This window comes from Strix uralensis, chromosome 6 (assembly GCF_047716275.1).
Source record: "Strix uralensis isolate ZFMK-TIS-50842 chromosome 6, bStrUra1, whole genome shotgun sequence".
Lineage (NCBI taxonomy): Eukaryota > Metazoa > Chordata > Aves > Strigiformes > Strigidae > Strix > Strix uralensis.
The window spans coordinates 31,238,655-31,256,225 of NC_133977.1; the positions used below are offsets into that span (position 1 = coordinate 31,238,655).

Consider the following 17,571-nt stretch of genomic DNA (forward strand, 5'->3'; position numbering starts at 1 on the left):
GGTGCCAGCAGTGCCTTGGGTTAACTCATGGGAGAGTCACCGTGTGCCCTCAGACCCCATCTCCACCCTCTGCCTTCTCTGCAGTGACCTCTTATCCCCAGGTACGTGGCACCAGCTGGAACTTCTACGGACAAAAATCTTATCCATTGCACTGTTCATGCAGAGAAAACATTGCCCTTTTTTTTGTGCAAACGGTCCCTGCCTTGTTGCCATGCTGTGCAAGCCCCTGTACTTGCAGTCGCCTGCTGCAGACCTCAACTCGCATGCAGTTGTGCCAGGGGTGGGCAAGGGAAGCATCCCCAGCCAGCCTGAAAGGCAGCTGCCAGCAAAACATGCCAAGAGGCTCGTGCTGCATTAACCCACTCAGCTTTAGTATGGAATAATAAACAGCCACATTCATCTAGCCCTAATGGTGAAATATTATGCTGTATAAATAATGTGTCCTCTTATTTAGAGTGTTCGCCTGAAGTATAGTCTGACCTGAGCAGTTCAGAGACTGAACGGTCACTTTAATCTATTAAGTGAAGCTGAAACAGACTGGAAATGTCGTGTGCTTAAAGCTGTATAGGGGGAAATGTTGGCTGAAATTTTAAGGCACTTCTTTCTTTTAGCTTTGCATTAAGTTCCACAGTTTGAAGTGTTGCCCATCCTGCACTCACATTTCCCCAGGAGGGCTGGTAAAGGGGGGCTCTTCATGCCACCGCCTCTGCTGCCAAACTGAACATGAAGTTTTGTTTGAGGGCTCCTTGGGGTGACTCAGCAGGATACAAAAATGCACTTAAATAGGAGTTGTATTGTGTAAGCGCTCAACCACAGCAGCAATTCCCCTTTAGCAATGTTGTTAACTAATACGCACTACAAGAAATTTAATGCTGCTCCAGATACTGGCTGGAATTGAAAGAGGAGTTTTTGGCTTTCCTCCTTAGATAATTTTAGTATTTCTTATGGGCAGGAAGGCTACTAAGAACTGAGGAATATCCCGAAGACCCAGTGTGCAGGAGCCAGGCCACAGGTTTTTCCTCTCAGATGCTACTGACTTTGGTATGAAACACATCGGAGATTTTCAGGTTTGGTTGTCTGAATATTGGGCTTGGTTTGGAAATCCAGTTATCTCCACAGAAGCAGAAATGTGCCTGCTCTGAAAGGTGGATCTGTTTAAGATGCCCAAGTACAAAGCTGAATGCTCTTAAAGACCTAAATGTGAAGCATTTGGCCTACTGGTTCCAGGACTGCTGTGTCCCCAGCATTTAGTGACAATATTTCCACACCTCTGAGAGTGTATAAATGACCTGCTGTGTTTTGACACTCATTAACAGGTACTGCTTGCTAGTGCTGCCCTGGCTCGTGGCAAGATGTGCTGATAGCAAGAAAACAGATTGCTTGTAGCCAGCCACCTCCATCGCTGCGCTACATAAAGCTGCTGACAAAGTCTGTCCTCGGGAAACTGAGGAGACCGTTTTGTCCCAAAAGGACAATTTGCAGCCAACAGAGCTGTTTTGCACCAAATTCACGTGCAAGCCTGTGACTCCTGTTGACAAACGCATGTCTTACAAACCCAGCTGTTGATTAATGTGAACAAAATGCCTCCGTCCTGTGGTTTGGTCAGGAAAGCCTGTGAGGGTTCTCCTGGACTGGACATGTCTCCCGTATCTCAAGATGGTGTGAGATTAGTGAAGAATTTTCAGGGTGAGCTGGCACAGTCACCGCGGCCAGGCACACTGTGGCTGCTTGCCCTCACCTCCTTCCTCACCTCCTTCATGCTGCTGGACCAACGCAGATTTTGAGGCAGACCCATGTATCTTGTTTGTAAAATGGCAGGGTGCTCCTCTCTGCCTCCTACTTATGTGGGAAAGACAGCATGGAGGCTCTTTCTTGTTTCATGCAGGCCAGACTGCCTTGGGTAGACGTTTGCAGGGAATATTGGGGTGTACGTGATGCTGATTTGGCACAGGAGGGGAGCTGGGACTGTTTGCTTGTCTGCAAGAACCGATTCGAGTCATACACATCTGCTTTGCAAACCAGCACAGAAGCCGCAAGGTAAATTATGGGATGCATAAATGCAGCCCCCTGAGATGCTCTGGGTGCTTGGCACGTGCCTGAGCACCCTGCAGGATTCTCCCCGAGATGCTCCCATGGTAGAACACGGGGCACAGCCAGGCTGACCAGCCTTTACCGACATGGATCATTCTCACGTGGCTGTCACCTGCGTCCTCTGTGAGGGCAGCGTGTGGAAATAACGAGCGGCCACGCAGAAGCTGGACTTTTGCTCCTGTCAGCTGCAAGGGGGGGAAAGTGTGAGGCGGGAAAGCAACCTGCCGGTGAGATGTGAAGCGCTGCTTTGGTTCTGTCTTCAGCGCCAAGGGCACAAAGGAGAAGTAGGAGAAGTAACCCCTGCCCGTGTGTTCCCTGAAGTCCCATCTAGGATGGGACTCCCTCCTCCTCCTCGTTTGCTGGCGGCTGCACAGACCCCCGCAGCCCGGAGGGTCGCTCCGCTCCCTTTCAGCCACAGCCCCCCCAGGGCGAGGTGAGGCTCCGGCCGCCCGCCCGGGCGGTTTAAGGTCCCGCCGCCTCCCGGTCCCGCCGCCGCGGTCCACCTTAACGCGGCGGCGGCTGCGGCGGCGGACGGGCCCATTGCCGCGCCGGGGGTCGGCGGGCCCCGGGCCCCCCCCGGGAGCCGCGCCACCGCCCCGCGCCCGTCGGACAGCGGCATGAAAATGAGTCAAAAGTGAGAAATCCGTCGCCGAGCCGCGGGTGATGGTGGGTCTCGGTCGCCCCCGAGAAACCCCCGGCGGCGGCACCCGGCCCGGCCCCCGGCGGCGGGGCCGGGCTATTTATAGCAGCCGCCGCGGCGATATAAGGGAGGGCCGGTGAGGGCTCCCCGGCCGCGGCCGCCGGGGCGGGAGCGGGCGGGGGCCGGGGCCGGCGGCACTGCCCGGCCGCGGGCGCCTCTTGGCGGGCATGGGCGGGCGCTGAGGGCGCGGCCCCGGCAGCCCGGGTGAGCGGGGCTTGGAGGGCTCGGGGGTGCTTTTAGCCGGGGGGGGGGGGGGAAGAGAAGAAGAAAGAAAGAAAAAAAAAAGCCAAACCCAATAAATCGTAGTTTGCTTTGCTTCTCCCCCCCGCCCCGAAGCGGGGAGGTGCGGGATAGCGCCGCGGGGAGTTGCGGCGCTCCACGCCTGAAAAGCCCGCGGGAGGGGTGGGATCACCGTGACACCCAGCGGTAACGGCGGCGGGGCTTTCCCCTTTTCTCTTCCTCCAGTAATTCCTGCTGACATGCGGTGCCCCGCTCTGGCATGAGCCCCCCCCGGCAGGAGGAGCGCTGCCCGGGCCCCGCCGCTTTCCCTGCCCGCGGATCGGTGTCGGGAGGAGAGGGCTGTCGCCGACTGTCGCTGCGGAGCCGCCGCACTCAGCACCGCCAGACGCCGGGTCGGGACGGTACGGTGGCTTTGTGCCGCGGGTCTGCGCGGCGGCGGTGGGCTCTCGGTGGCTGGGGGGGCCCGTCCTCGCCCGCGGAACGCCTGGGAGGTGGGATGTGTCGAGCAATGGCTGGACCGCTGCGGGTCTGGTGTCTTCGTCTGAGTGTGTGGCGGGGAGAGGGGGTCACTCTGAGTTACGCGGTGTTGTGGAAGATCTTTGTAAATTGAGGATTTGTTGGATTTTTGTCACGTCTGGGGTCTTTTACCCCCAGCCGATTCAGAGCCACTCTAAGCCTTTACTTTCCTACTTCTTGCGTGTTCTGATCTGTGTATGGCAAGATTTATCCTGCCTTAAAACTGCTCTTGGACCACTGAATACTTTGTGAAAGCTTCCAGATTCATTCGAGTTATTTGCTAGGCTTTTAGAAGACAGATATAGATGCTATCTTTAATTACAAAGAAACAAGGAGAGGAGGAGGTACTTTTTCTTTTCTGGTTTTACTTTTTCTTTGCTTTAATAAAAGAGACTGAACCACAGCTGAAGGACAAGGACTTTTCAGCTCTTGTGCTTGGGATTGCTGGGGATTAGAAAGAAAACTTGTAACTTTTTTTTTTTTTTTCCTTTTTTAAATGTCTCAAGAGTCCTAGAAACAGTGTTTAGAAAACCCTGCTTCCCAGACAGAGAAACTAAGATAAAGCCACGCTGGCTGCAAGTTAGACGTTGGGTGGACCAGTCTCATCATCCTGTGCCTGGCTGCTCTAGTAACCCTCACTGTCAAGCTGATCGCTTTATGCAACAAACCGGGACTTTACTCTGTGGCAGTTGGGAGTAGAGAGTGGGGTTCTGTGCACAGCAGAGTCCTGACCCCTGTGTGGGGCTCTCCTCCAGCACGGGTAGCTGTAGCCCTGCTGCACCCATCAGCCTGCACTTTTCTACATTAGCTGCCTAATGTTATAGAAGTGTGAAAATCTAAGCCACCAGCTCCTTAGGTATCTGAAGTCCTCTTAAGTTTGAATTTTGGTGGCAGGCTTAAAGGGATGCTATTGAATGGAAATGTTCTATTTATGTCTTATCTGGAAACAGTTGATCATACAGTAGTTGGTACTGAGAACAAGTGCACCAACTTTATAGTCATACCTGGATATAGATGCGCTTTCTGAATTTTCACTATGAAATTTTCCGATTAGCTCAGACCCTTTCTGCACAAGTGAGATGCATTTCAAAGGCCTAAAACTACATGGGTCAGCCCTCATTTTTCTTTATGAAAGGTGCTTGTCTGTTGCTCTGAATCTGTTAGGGGCATTGCAAAAATGGGGTCTATTAATTTAAGAAAAACTAGGAGAATATAAGAGGGAGAATAGGGGTGTGGCAAGGAAATTATGAAGTAATAGCTTTACAAAAACCCACCTCTCGGTACCATAGCTTTGGACTGCCTAATAGAGATAGAATTTCTTTCTATGTACTAGAGTCTGAAAATACAAAACTGACAGCATCTCTTTAAAAATAATATTGCATACAGAAAAAGAAGTGTTCTTCTATTATAGTTCTGCATCAATTTGTTTGACTTCTTTGATTTTGCTCCTCCATTCCAGGAGATATCCCACACGATAGTGTGTGGCCCAGATTGCAGAGGGCCAAACACCCCACCGGCAAGACTCCCAAACCAGAGCAGCTGCACCAGGGTCGGAGCCAGCCCAGCATTTGTTTTCAGAAATGATGTGAAAGGCAGTTTCTATTTATTGAAGTTTTTTGTGGGTGTTTTCACAAGCTCGAAATTTTTTTGCAGAGGAACTAAGAATTACAGAAACAAAGCATGCCTTCTTCATGGGGGGAGTTTTTGGTATGTGTTGTGTTGGGTATTTTTTTTTTCTTAAACTGGGACTGAGGTTAACAAAAGGGAGGAATAAAATTGTATCATCTGGTGGTTAGAGAGGACTTCTTTCCTTCTCCCCACACATTTTTTGGCACTGGGGGAGACATAGCATTTGGGGACTGGAAGGAGGAGGAGGAGTTCTGTATGTGAGCTGGTGTTGTCATTAGCAAAGTAGGACATAAGGGCAACGTAAGGACAAGTGAATATAGGAAAAGTGAATGTGATGAATCATTATCGTTGACATCGTGCTGTGGTTCCTTAGAGCTCTTCTTTAACTGCGGACAGAAACAGCGTTCTGCGCCTCAGACCTGCATGGCCCTTTAGCTCACACCAAGTGCTGCCAGTGGTGTTTCGCTGTTGAGACCATCAGGGCAGAAACTCTGCTCCCTTCTGCTCTTCATTCCGGAGGGCTCCTTGAAGAAAGCTGTTTCGCTTTGTTCATTTCTGCCCTTTTTATCTTATCTCTTTGGGCGTGAAATATTTTTTGTGGCTGGATTCAAGCCAAGAGTCGCTACCTACCTCCTGCAGTTGCCAAGCCAGGCAGCCCTGCTGACCTGCTGGGTACAGGTGAGTCAGTTTATTAGGATGAATCAGTCTGCCCTATGAAAGTTTTAGGCTTCAGGTGCCAACTGGACCAGTCTTAATTTGGTTTTGCCTGGTCTGTTTGCTTTGCACTGCTGCAGCCACGCTGTCGCTCCTGGTGGTTCCTCGCCCCAGCCTCGCTCAGCCTTTGCAGCCTGCGCAGGGCCTCTGCTGCGGTGTGGTGCCCCTACATGCAGGAGCTGCCCTTGTCTCAGAGTTGTAACTTGTCCATGACTGCACATCCCTTTACCTCCCTTACCTGCAGAGACGGAGGCAGGAGGGATTGCACCTCAGCATGGGAATGTGCAGCCCTCGATGCAGAGCGTACTCCAGATTCTGGAGATGGAGAATATTAACATGAAACTGCAGGAACGAAGAGGGGAGTGTTTTTGCATGGTGGCAGTGTTTCATAAGCTTTTACTGTCGTAAATAAGTAGATCAGGGTCGAGGGGACAGATCCAATATGGAAAATAGGGAATTCATTTTCAGGCTTCCACGACAGTACTATAAACAGGGCTGAGGAAGAGAAGTGGTGTTAAAAGATACGGAAATATGCGCTGAAAGTTACTTTTCAAACATCAGTGATGTTATTCCTGGTGTCTGAGGCACCCAAGTTTAATGAAGTATAAAGCAGAAGGCTTTGGGAGGATTTGGTCCAAATGAAAACAGAATGAGCGTGGGACTGGCAGATGGGAGGAATGTTAGCCCACTCCTTGGTGGAGTTACTGCTGCCTTCTCCTGTTGTTGCCTACAGAGGGACTTGACAGAAGATACTGGGCGGGAGGGGGGAGGGGAGTACAGCTTTCCTGTTCTACTTGAATGTCACTGGCTGTATTTTTTTCCATGGGGAAATGAAGGTCCAACGCTCCAGTGGGTCACATCCTGAGTGTTTGTATCCAATGTAAATCTAGAGCAAGTCCATCAACTTCAATAACATCTGCAGTAAGCCACAACTGGCTCTTTCTGAACAGAGAGAAGAAATGAACAGCTGTAACTTCAAATACTGAATTTTTTGGCGTACTCATTTTTTTGAGATTTATGGCTCTCTTATTCTCCATTTGAGAATGTAGTGGAGCAATTGCTTATCCATGCATGCGTGTATATGTGAGAAAATGTCAGCAGAGGAGTAATACATATGGAAGTCTTGCATAGAGATATGGCAAACTGGCCACCTGTTCTTAGATGATGAAATAATTATAGAAATATATTTCTCCTGAAGTAATGATTGAGGGAAGGGGTGGGGGCAGGGTTGGGAGAGGTTAATGATATTTTTAAGTAGTTTGCTGTACTTATAGTACTTCTGGTGCTTATTACTGACCCTCCTGCTAGTTTTACTGCTTCAGACACTCATTCTTCAGTAAGTGGTGGTTAGTGCTGCGCAGATGTATAGGTTTCATCAGAGAGACCAGTCCAATGGCTGGAGCTTGCTGAAGAGATGTGAAACCTGCCCTCAGGTACCTTCTCTGTCACAAACTGCCCAAAGGCAGGTAGGCTAAGGTCAGCAACTCTTATAGATACCCATAACTGTGAATCTGCCTCTCACTGAGCCCGCTTTTCTTCTTTCTAAAATGGGGTAGTAGAAGTTTCTTCTTTGTGGGGTATGTTGGGAGCATAAATATAACAAATGCAGAGGTACTTCAGAAGGCATCTGAGATACTCTGGGATTATATTCCCCTTCCTGCTGCTTCTCTTCTGGCCAGAATTGACCAGCAGAATTGCTCAGTGCTTTTACAACTGAGGGGTTTTTTTAAAGTTTTGGCTGAATCTTGTTTGCCTCAGAATTTGTTTGCCATTGATGGGCTTGAGATTAAAATCTTGAACTACTTTCTTCTACTACTACTATAGAGCAGCTTAAAAAGCATGCTGACACCCCTTCACCTTCTCGCAGATAACATAATGCCTGCCTTCCCTTCTCTTTCAGAAGATCTGCTTCTGGAAAGAATGTTGTACCAAATACTACACTTTATGTAGTGTAGTAAAAATGGGTTTTTTCTTCATCCGTCTTAGCCCTTCACTGTCTAAGCTTTGATGCTGCAAATTCCACATAGTTTCCTACAATGCTTCTCTTTTGAATGTACAACAGTTCTCATTCCCGTATTAACTTGCTAAACCTACCTGAAGTAGCTGCTTCATTTCATGGAGGGGAAAATCTACGTATTTTCCCAAAGGTAGGGGAAATGCCCCCAAATGGTTTGCTGATCTCTGCTCTCTCTGTTTGGTTATTGCCAACTCCTGACTGCATCTGCCTAGTTCTAGGTCCAGAGATGAATGTCACTGAGGACTTCCTGGGGACTATTTCGCATCTGAATGGTGACTAGTAATGATCAAACATGGTGGGTCAGACCACTAGTTTATGTAGTGACTGGTGTTAGTCCACTGAAGACCAAACAGCGGCTCCAAGTTTTCATCAGCTCCATTGAAAACAAGTACAACTGCATCAGCTCGCAGACAGTTTACAATAAACCTGCTCCCTGGGCTGTGGGTTAACCTCACTAAGTGTCTCCTGGGGTCAGGTCTGTTACTCTTGTATGTGAAAATAAGTCTTGGTGTGCTTTCTGATTTACTGGAGTGTAAATAAAGCAAGAAGGTCTTTCACTTACAGGCTCACTCATCGGCATATATTAGTAACGCTCATCAGCTTTTGACTGGAACTTTGATGGCATAATTACTCTAAAAGGTTAACATATTCAAAACTACCTGTGTGACTTTGGGAGTTGGATTCCTAGGAGTCTTAGTCATTATTTTAAACAGGAATGAGCTTTTTAAGCCACACATACTCCTGGAAGTTTTAAGAAAAGACTTCTGTTAACATGTCTTTAAAATGACAGTTTCTAGGACAAGCGTGGCAGCTCTGCCAGTCCACTCATTTCAGATATTAAATAAGGAGATTGAAGAAACAATTAGAAAAACACCGTGGAAAATAGATTCTCATGGGTAATCTTACTAGAGAGGTCCAAGATGTAAAAATGTCTATTCTTCAGTCACCTGACAGCAGTATGGATGTGAGCATGTGTTTTCAGCGATGTCTTTAGGGCAGCTGGGAGGATGACTGTTATCTCAGCCGTCACTGTAGACAGAGCAAAACATATATTTCTCCAGACACAGTTTGGTGCACTGAATTCAAACTACTTGTGACTGGAACAGTTTGAGTTACCAGGGCAAACAATGTTATCAGAAGAAACATAAACTAAGAAAACAGTCTTGCATACTCTAGTATTTATGTTTGTGTAGGTAAGACTTTAATTTGCTATTAGTGTTTGGGTTTTTTTTCAGCAGTGATGGATTAGTCTTGGTACTTGTGCGATTTTTAAAGCATTCCTGTAACACTTGTAATGCAAATTATTTATTTTGCAACATACCTGTGAGATAGAGACCTGCTGTTTATCTCGCTTGTACAGCTGGGGTACTGGAGTATTCAGTAAAGCTAAACACAGCACACAAGATCACGCAGGAAAGTCTGCAGTAGGACAGGTGGGAGGGTGCTGAAACTGGGTCTCAATTCCCAGGAAAACCACCAACCTCTGGTCCATGCTTTTCCCATCAGGTTCCTCCTTGGTGCTTCTGATGCAGCTTGGGGCATTTCCTTGGCTAGACAAGGTGGGGTTTGGCTTTTCTAAGGAGGAAAGCTCAAGCCTGATGATGGAGGGAGGAATGGATGGAGGGAGGGTGGATGTATGTCTGGGGGAAGATGGGGAATGGGGAGCATTCCCCAGCTAGAGATGCCACCACCACTTCTTCAGTGAGCCCAGCTTCCCCAGTGCTGGCACAGGCTGCTTCACAGCTATTGAAATTCCGTTCCTCTGGGGAAATCTGCTCTTCCTCTGCCCAGAGCCATCTCTGCTCTTTTTAATAAAGTTGATATGAGTGGCTGGATTGATGATGAAGCCTTCTGCCCAGCCGCTGGCTCCACATCTGCTGCCACTGTGTTGTGTCCCAGGCTCTGTGACAGAGGATAGCTGCCTTTGCTCCACCCTGGCCTTGTGAGGGGCACCAGTGTTTTCATTTTGGGGGAGGAAGCTGTCACAAAGCTGGCAGGAGGAATTTTTTGTTTTGGTTGCATGATGAACAGTATTAATATGAGTTTTATTGCTCAGAATGTATCCATGTTTATAGGATGCTATATTTGAAAAGGAGAAAAAATGAGTCATGGGGAGCTATGCTAATGCTAAGTATTTATGTCTACCTCTTGTGAGGCTGAAGGCAGCGGGAGCTGAGCAACACTCTTGCGAGGATTTACAGATCAAACTAAAGCCCAGTGAAGTCAGCTGTAAGTCACACTGTGCCTTGCTTGAGGCCTGTATCGTGTATCTTGTGCTGGTTGCAATGAAATGCTCTTCTTGAAAAACCCGGGAGTGCTCAGTGCTGTTGACTTCCCTGGGCTGAGGCAGGAGCTCGCTGAGCCACAGGCTGCAGTAGAGATTTTGCCCTCCCAGAGGTTACTGCTCCTCTGCTGGAAAGTCACACCTCGTTTGGTCGCAGCCAGGGCAGAGATGTCCCTGTGCCTCTCAGGCCATGCCTGCAGCACCATGTGAGTGGGAGCAGGCAGAGCCTGGGCACATCTTGGCTTCAGCCCGCTCCTCTGCAGGAGCTGTAATCCCAAAGAGGAGTGAGGTAGGCTCTGCTTTCAGAGCCCGCTAGGGACACAGGGATGCCAGGGTTTGGATACTTTCACTTATGGCATGTCTTGACACTAATTCAGTTGGCTTGCACTTAGTTATGAAGTGCAAGTGTTGGTGTTTGTTTTGATTTATTTAAAAGTTCCTTAATGAGATAGTGATCTGTTTGAGAGGGCCAGTGAATTCACCTTTCCAAGTGTCTGCTTGCCAGCGTGGCTCAGCTCTGACCACAGGTAGAGAAGGGACCAGGACTGGGATTTCACTGCTGGGTGGGCCAAGAACAGGGGATGGAGATGGACTCACTCTCAACAAATCCAGACAGCGTTGTGTGCCTGGAAAATGCAGATTTGGTAACAGCAAGGTGCTCTGCAGCTTCTCTGTTTTGCCCATGTATTTAAGAGGAGGAGTTTTCGAAGTCAGCAGAAAATAATTATTAAAGTGAAATCTTCAGTTTATTGGGCTTTTTGTTTCATTTTGTTGTTGGGGTTTTTTTTTAAGAATTGGTCTTACAGTATGAAAATGAATATGTTTAAGCTTCCTTCAATATATTTTTGAGGGGTACACTGGAAAACAGAAAAGGCTGTAATAATGTAAGGCAGGTTCTGGTTTGTGAAAACAAATACTTGCTCATCTTGCAAATGTAAGAGGGTTTAAAAAGCTATTGAACAGGGATCTGTTATTTGCATTCCTGGAAGCACAAAGCCAATGGTGAGTCTGATAATACAATAGCTGGAACAAAGACCCACCCAACCCAAGTAAAAAGGATGTTAATGGACATTGGTGTAATGGGAATCCCATCCATTTTTTTCTTGAACTGACCTTCCCACTTAAAGGGCTACTAAAACATCCACTGTAGCATGTCTCTAGGCACCTGGTCACTCCAAAAAAGCATTTAGAGGATTTTCTTCTGTAAGTTTGAGAGTCTGCGATACAAACTCTTTACCAATTGGTTGTTGTGACACAGAAAGACTCCAAAAGGGTATGAAATGACAAAAAGTAACAGAATGCAGATGGAATTTAATCTTTCAGGCACATCCAGACACTGTTATCGGGTCTGTCATCTGTACTTAACATGCCCAGATAGCTCTTGAGTGGTCTGCGTAGACAGCTGGTAATTTAGTAGAGATTGGGATCTTCAGAAAATACACAGCTGATGTCTTGTGTAATACTTGGTATGGAAGTATTAGTGCCACCAGCCTAAGTACAAGACTTGCCAGGTGGGGAACATCTATCTATAAAGTAGGACTCTTTGGGAAGAAGTTATTTGGTACCCAGCACTCAATCCCAGGAGGAGTCATGAAGGGACTTGTGCTGTGGGGTGATGAACTGGGAAGGAGGAGATCAGTGAAGGAGTTCCTTTGGCTCAGTAGTGCTTGCTGCTTGATTGAAGTTGGTTTGATAGCTGCTGGTGTTTAGTGGGTACAAGAGTCCCCAGCTAATCTCGGAGGAGGAGACATGCCCCAGTGCTCTGGGAAAACCCTAAACTGTTGCAAATTGTTCTTGTGAAACAGCAGTGCAACATTATTGCCATTGTAGCTCTCAGAGCAGCGTGATCTCGCTGTTAAGGTCCCTGCCTAGCCACAAGTCTACATCTGACATAACTGGCCTTGGAGAAGAAGGCAGGTGTCGCCTGAGCCCATCCTGTGCACGCCCTGCTTCACTTCCACCTGAAGAGACCTTGGTGGTAGCTGGTGAAGGATCGTAACTCTGGACTAGAGGTCCGAAGATTGCGATGAACTGTAGCAATGAGGTGGACTTGAATGAGTACTTGCAGCTCTTCCCTCAGAAAATATTTTGTAGCTCAAGGGCAGAGCGCTGGGAGAGAGACTTCTCTGTTTCCTTCACATGCTGTGGATGCTTTCAAATTTAATCTGCAAACTGGCAAAATATCAGGCATGAGGAGCTGAGCAGACCATTTGCTTTTCTTGAGGTTCGGTCTGGTCCAAAGAGATACAGAATGCTCTGTTAAAATGCTCTGCTGAGCGTCTTTTCCTCTGCACGTTCTGCAAAACGGCTCCATGCAGCACAGACATGCTGATAAGATGCTTTATCACCCCTGTCCTATGATCCCCAAGTATTTTGTTATGTGAGATTTACCTGTAGAGTATTAAGTCCATCTTCAAAAGTTTGACTTGGACTGAAAGCCTGCAGACTGTGAAAAGTCTTTCATATTCATCAGCAAAGTTAGCTAGGAGATATATAATTTCTTACTCTTTTTGCAATGTAGCAAGTCTGTTTAATTAAGCATCTGGGATTTGAATTATTAAATAACAGAACAGTTTCAATCTACTTTTCTGTTGGTAAAGATCTCCAGCAACCCGTTTTAACTCCTTGGATTTTTAAATTATGAGCTTCAGAAACTCTTTGAACCTCAGGAGGACGACTTACTGGATCCAGAAGGGCAGAGAAATACAACTCTTATTCTAAGGTCTCCTGAGCACAGCAAGTCACTCCCTATTGTTTACATACCAGCCTCACAAGAATATGGGAATAAGTGTTAGGTTGCTGAAGCAAAGCAGAAAAACTGTGTTTTCAGGCACATCCTGCATTGAAGCATCTTTCTGGTTTTGTACAGCGTAAGAATAAATTCTGTGCTTTGGAGGCCAGATTGCCTCATCTGTTTTGAGGTGGAAAAAAAAAAAAAAATGAAAAAAGTAATAGTAGTTGCAGTCTGCATGGGCTTGGGAGGGTTCACTGAGAGATAGGAAGGGACCAAGAGGAGTCATCTAAGCCAAAGTGGTGAAGGGTTGCTGAACTCGGGCGGTGGGTGGAGGTCTGCCACCTTCAAGGCAGTGAGTGAGGAGCTGGGGAAGGAGGTGAGGAAGTGGCTGCTAGTGTCCATGGTGGGGGCAGAGGTGCAGGCAGCCCTGGGCAGAGTGTCCTCGAGGGCAGCAGGAGATGAGGGACTTGCTGACAAAGCCACCTGGCACCAACAAGCTCCCGAAATGCTTCCCAACCTCAGGAGTGCTCCAGCTCCCCAAGCCCTCCTGACCCCAGGCTAATGTGCTCTGGCTCCTGTTTGAGACCAGTGCACTTCAAAAGTCTTGTCAAGTGGAGGGGGTGGGTGGACACAGTGGGTGGAGCTGATGACCCAAAATACCATTTCCCCTTCCTAAGGCTGGGCGTATACCAAACTTGTGTCTCTGTGTGGTAAAAGAATATGAACCAAAAGTGCTGAGAGATGCAGTGGTTAAATTGAAACATGCTGTGGCAAGATGAAAGTAATCTTGTCCCTTACCAGCCCTTAATGCTTTGGGGCTTTATTTATTTTTTTTTTCCAAGTGGCTGCGATCCATGGTGTCTCTATGTGTGCTTTTAATAGTTTTTTATATGCAGAAACATGTCAAGACACCATCAGGGTGAACCCTACTATGTTGTGTTATAGCTCACAAGGTCAAGATGAAACATAAGACTATTTACGGTTGTCTTTCAGTTCAAAATTTATTTTTGTAGTGTCCTTGAATGTACTGAAGCATATGAAAAAGACCCCTATGTGGAGTGAATGTCCCTTAGGGAGAACCCAGCAGTTCAAAGAAGGGCCAAATCCAAATTTCTTGCTCTTTCTGTGAGTCTGGTATGTAAAATATGACATAAATGAGAGATTTACACAAGTTGCCAAAACTAAGGCTAACATCTCTTTGCTTGGTGTTTAAAAATAATGTAACTATACAAGCATAGGAATGGCATATAAGATCTACCGGAAGGTGAGAGCAACACAACGCTGCATCCCACTATTTTTGAGAAAAGACCTTGATGTCTTGACTTCGTTGTGACTCTGCAGCAGGATACTGTTGTACTTCACAGCTGTGTGGTGGATGGAAGTTAAAAACGGATCTTCCTGGGCTCTGATGGCAGACCCTAAACATTTCTATGAAACTTCTCAGCCAAGTTCTGTAGGGGATTGAAACTCAGGAGAATCTGAGGAAAGAAACCTGTTCAAACAGAAGAGCAGAGCAACTGAACCAAAACAATGCTCAGGAAGAGGTAATCAAGGACCAGGGGTTCTTCTGTGAAAGTAGCTCTTGATTTGACCTCAGTTAGTCTAAACTCAGAAACTTTGGTCACTTACTTTGCTTTGTTCAGTTCATGCGTGGTCTTACCTGTGAAACGACCCTTCCCATTACCCAGGTAAAGCAGAAACCCTGTACACTTGTGGGAGACAGTGTTCTGTACCACTGCAGGTACAACTGCACGTAGTACCACTCACACTTAAGGAGAAGGGGGTGTGTCCAGCCCCAGTCAGTGATGAGCAGTGTGGTGATATCCGTGTCTAACCAATGTTTTCCCATCAAAGGTCTTTATCTGCCCCTTCACCAATGCTGAGTGGTGTGTATTTGCTGTCTATGTTGCTGAGGGGAGGGAGGTCCTCAGTGAGTCGGCTGTAGCCCAGCACATGTCCTCATCCCTCCAGGACAGCATCCCCTTGGGGAATCTGACTGCACAGCTTCTGGAGATCTGTTAATGCCAGCCCGATGATTAGACAGAAGGCATCGTCTTTGGCGTGTGTCACTGGGAGGCTGAGTACCTTGAAGGCTGAATTCTGAAATGAGTATAACATGTGTGGTGTGTTTCTCCCATGTGAATGCTAAAACCAGTTTATAGGGCAGAAGCAGAAGATGTTATTGTTTGGTATGTGTGAAAGATGCTTTGTGGCAATGGCAGCAGAGGGTGTGCCTCTGCCTTTTCCTTTAACTGGGGAGAGACTCTGCTGTTGCTTTTTCTTTTTTCCCAAATGGCAATTGATTTTTGAGGGGGTTTATCTTTTCCTGAAATTGTGAGTGAATTTCTGATGTGATTGCACAGACGTAGTGGTGGTTGGAGCCCTGCTGTTGCCTCATTCATCAGAGGTGCTTCTCGAGAGTGCAAAACACTTTTGAGGTATGATTTCCCATAGAATGCTAATCCAATGAAGTACTGTAGACTCACTTGCTGGCACTGTTTAAATCCATAATGCAGCACCACCTGCCAAACCACGGGGCATAATGGAAGTGTTAATGAATGTACATATATACTCTCCCACATGGCTGCAAGTTGAATGACTTAAAAGTTGAGGCAGAGGGTTCAGACTGAATATAGAAGGAACCAGGCTTAGGGTATCCTGATGCAGGTCTGTGCTGAAACTGGAGGGTGAGGGGTGGCCACAGGGGTCTAAAATTGGGTCAACATAGGCTGCTATCAAACATGTTGATTTTCATGTTGATTTCTGATATATGGAATCATCCACTCATGACACCTGAGAAGAATCTTGAGCATTCAACAGCAAAGCACAGGTACTGAGCAGCACTGTCTGGGACCCTGGTACATCTTTTCCAAAGGGGTATCTTCATGGGATGTTTCTCTCCAGTGCTGACAGGGTGAATGCACTTGATAGGAGGGAGGAATTGAGTCATGCATGGGTAAACTCTGTTCCTCAAGGGTGGTTTGGCCCATTGCCTGCTGGTCTGAGCGTCAAGGTGTATATTTGCCACTGGGAGGGCTTGCCCAGGCTGGCAAGGAGCAGGAGGAGGACAGCGGGGAGGGAGCTGACAGCCAAGGAGGTTGCCAAAGAGAAGGGCTGAGAAGAAGCACCAGGGCTGGCCTGGCGCGTGGCTAGGATGCTGGTGTTGTCGTGCACCCTGTCCTCAGGCAGGTTCATGGGGATGCTGTGGCCTCATGGAGCTGTGCATCACCACGTGTACGGCAGAGGTGGGGGCTGCACAGCCCTCCACATCCCACTCCTTACTCTGGTACCCGACCCTGAGCTCTGCCCACACTTCTATTTCAAACAAGACCGTTGGATTTGCCAAGTACAGAGTCACCTCCCCAGCATGTTGTACGTAAATAAGAGGCTCATGCTCTTGGCAGACGCTGTAACAAGCCTGGAAAAAATGACTGTTATGGGTCCTGGGCCAATGATGAGATCTTGGAGTCTTCCAAGTGACAGAGTAATGACATGGACCTGGGAAATGCCTGGAAAATGGCTTTGCACACAGTTCTGGGATTTAGAGTCATGACATTCTACCTAGAATCTGCCAGGTGCCTCTTTGGGTAAACCTGAGAGATGGCTGTTCTTTCATCTTCTGAAGTCCATACTGGTGAAGCTCTACAAAAGCTCCAGCATCACAGACCAGCACGCTCTGTGTTCTTCTGTACCTGGAAATAAGTATTAAATGGGTTGCAGGACTGTCCTCGAGCCAGGAGCCTGGGAAAGTTGACAGCCCTACAAGCTTGCCCTGTGCCCTGGGGTGTAGAAATGTTGCAGAAACATCTGCACTGCCCCATAGCTCACAGGTAATTCCAGGGAACACTGCAGTGCAGAGAGGGAATGGACGATCTGTCTATTTTTCCATAGTCTTTTTGCCTGGAAAGGGTAGTCATGAGTCAAGTTTTGGAGAAGATCTGCTGTAGAGCATAGGTTTTGGAAATAGCCTGAAGATTCCCACTCTCTGCACCTTCCTCCATCTGCCCCAAGAGAGGGAGCATCAGCCTGGTCTTTATAGGATTCACCCATACTCTCATGGAAATGCTATTACCAGGGACCTTTGCAGCCTTGAGCTCTTTACATCTGTCTGAAGAGATGCCAGGTGTGTTTGCCAGGAGGGAAGGTAGTCTTTAAAAAGCCATTTACATCCCAAAAGACATCGGGTAGCAACACCAGAGATGTAAAAAGCATTAAATACAGAATTGAGCCTGACTGGAAGAAAAACTTGGGGCCAAATGCATTGATTGATTTGCAGGAAGGTGACTGGAATGAGATGGCCCTGTACCCTTTCCATCCATAAACCATCTCCAGAGCATCCGTAGGTGCCATGAAGTCTGTGCACTGGCTCAGCTATGCCTGCCCTGTGCACGGCATGATGTCCATAAGACCGTAGTGCAGCGAGCCATCAAGGAGCTGGGTGGTGGGGTGGGTGCATACTATCGAGGTGGGTGGATACTATCAAGCACCCCTTGTTTTGGCAGGGGGACGTGGGGCCATGGTGGGGAAGGCAGGGTGGAGCCATGAGGATAGTTCATGTTGGGCAGTTCTTGCCGCTGCTCAGGACACCCCACAGCTCCGTGCTGCGGTGCACAAATTCATCACATGGGCTGCTTCTACCTGCCCAA

At 47.7% G+C, this 17,571-nt stretch overlaps 1 protein-coding gene across 3 annotated transcripts in view; it reads left to right on the forward strand.

Moving 5' to 3' along the window:
* The first annotated feature begins 2,695 nt into the window (after positions 1-2,695).
* MRAS (muscle RAS oncogene homolog) overlaps positions 2,696-17,571 on the forward strand; it is a 41,427-nt gene continuing 26,551 nt past the window's right edge. For 2 of the 3 annotated variants that reach the window (XM_074873544.1, XM_074873543.1), the window contains exons 1-2: positions 2,888-2,995; positions 3,257-3,432. The gene's annotated coding sequence lies outside the window, so the exon portion shown is untranslated. Of the gene's footprint in view, positions 2,758-2,887; positions 2,996-3,256; positions 3,433-17,571 lie in introns of those variants that run through there. The other variant, XM_074873545.1, reaches the window with a different exon arrangement.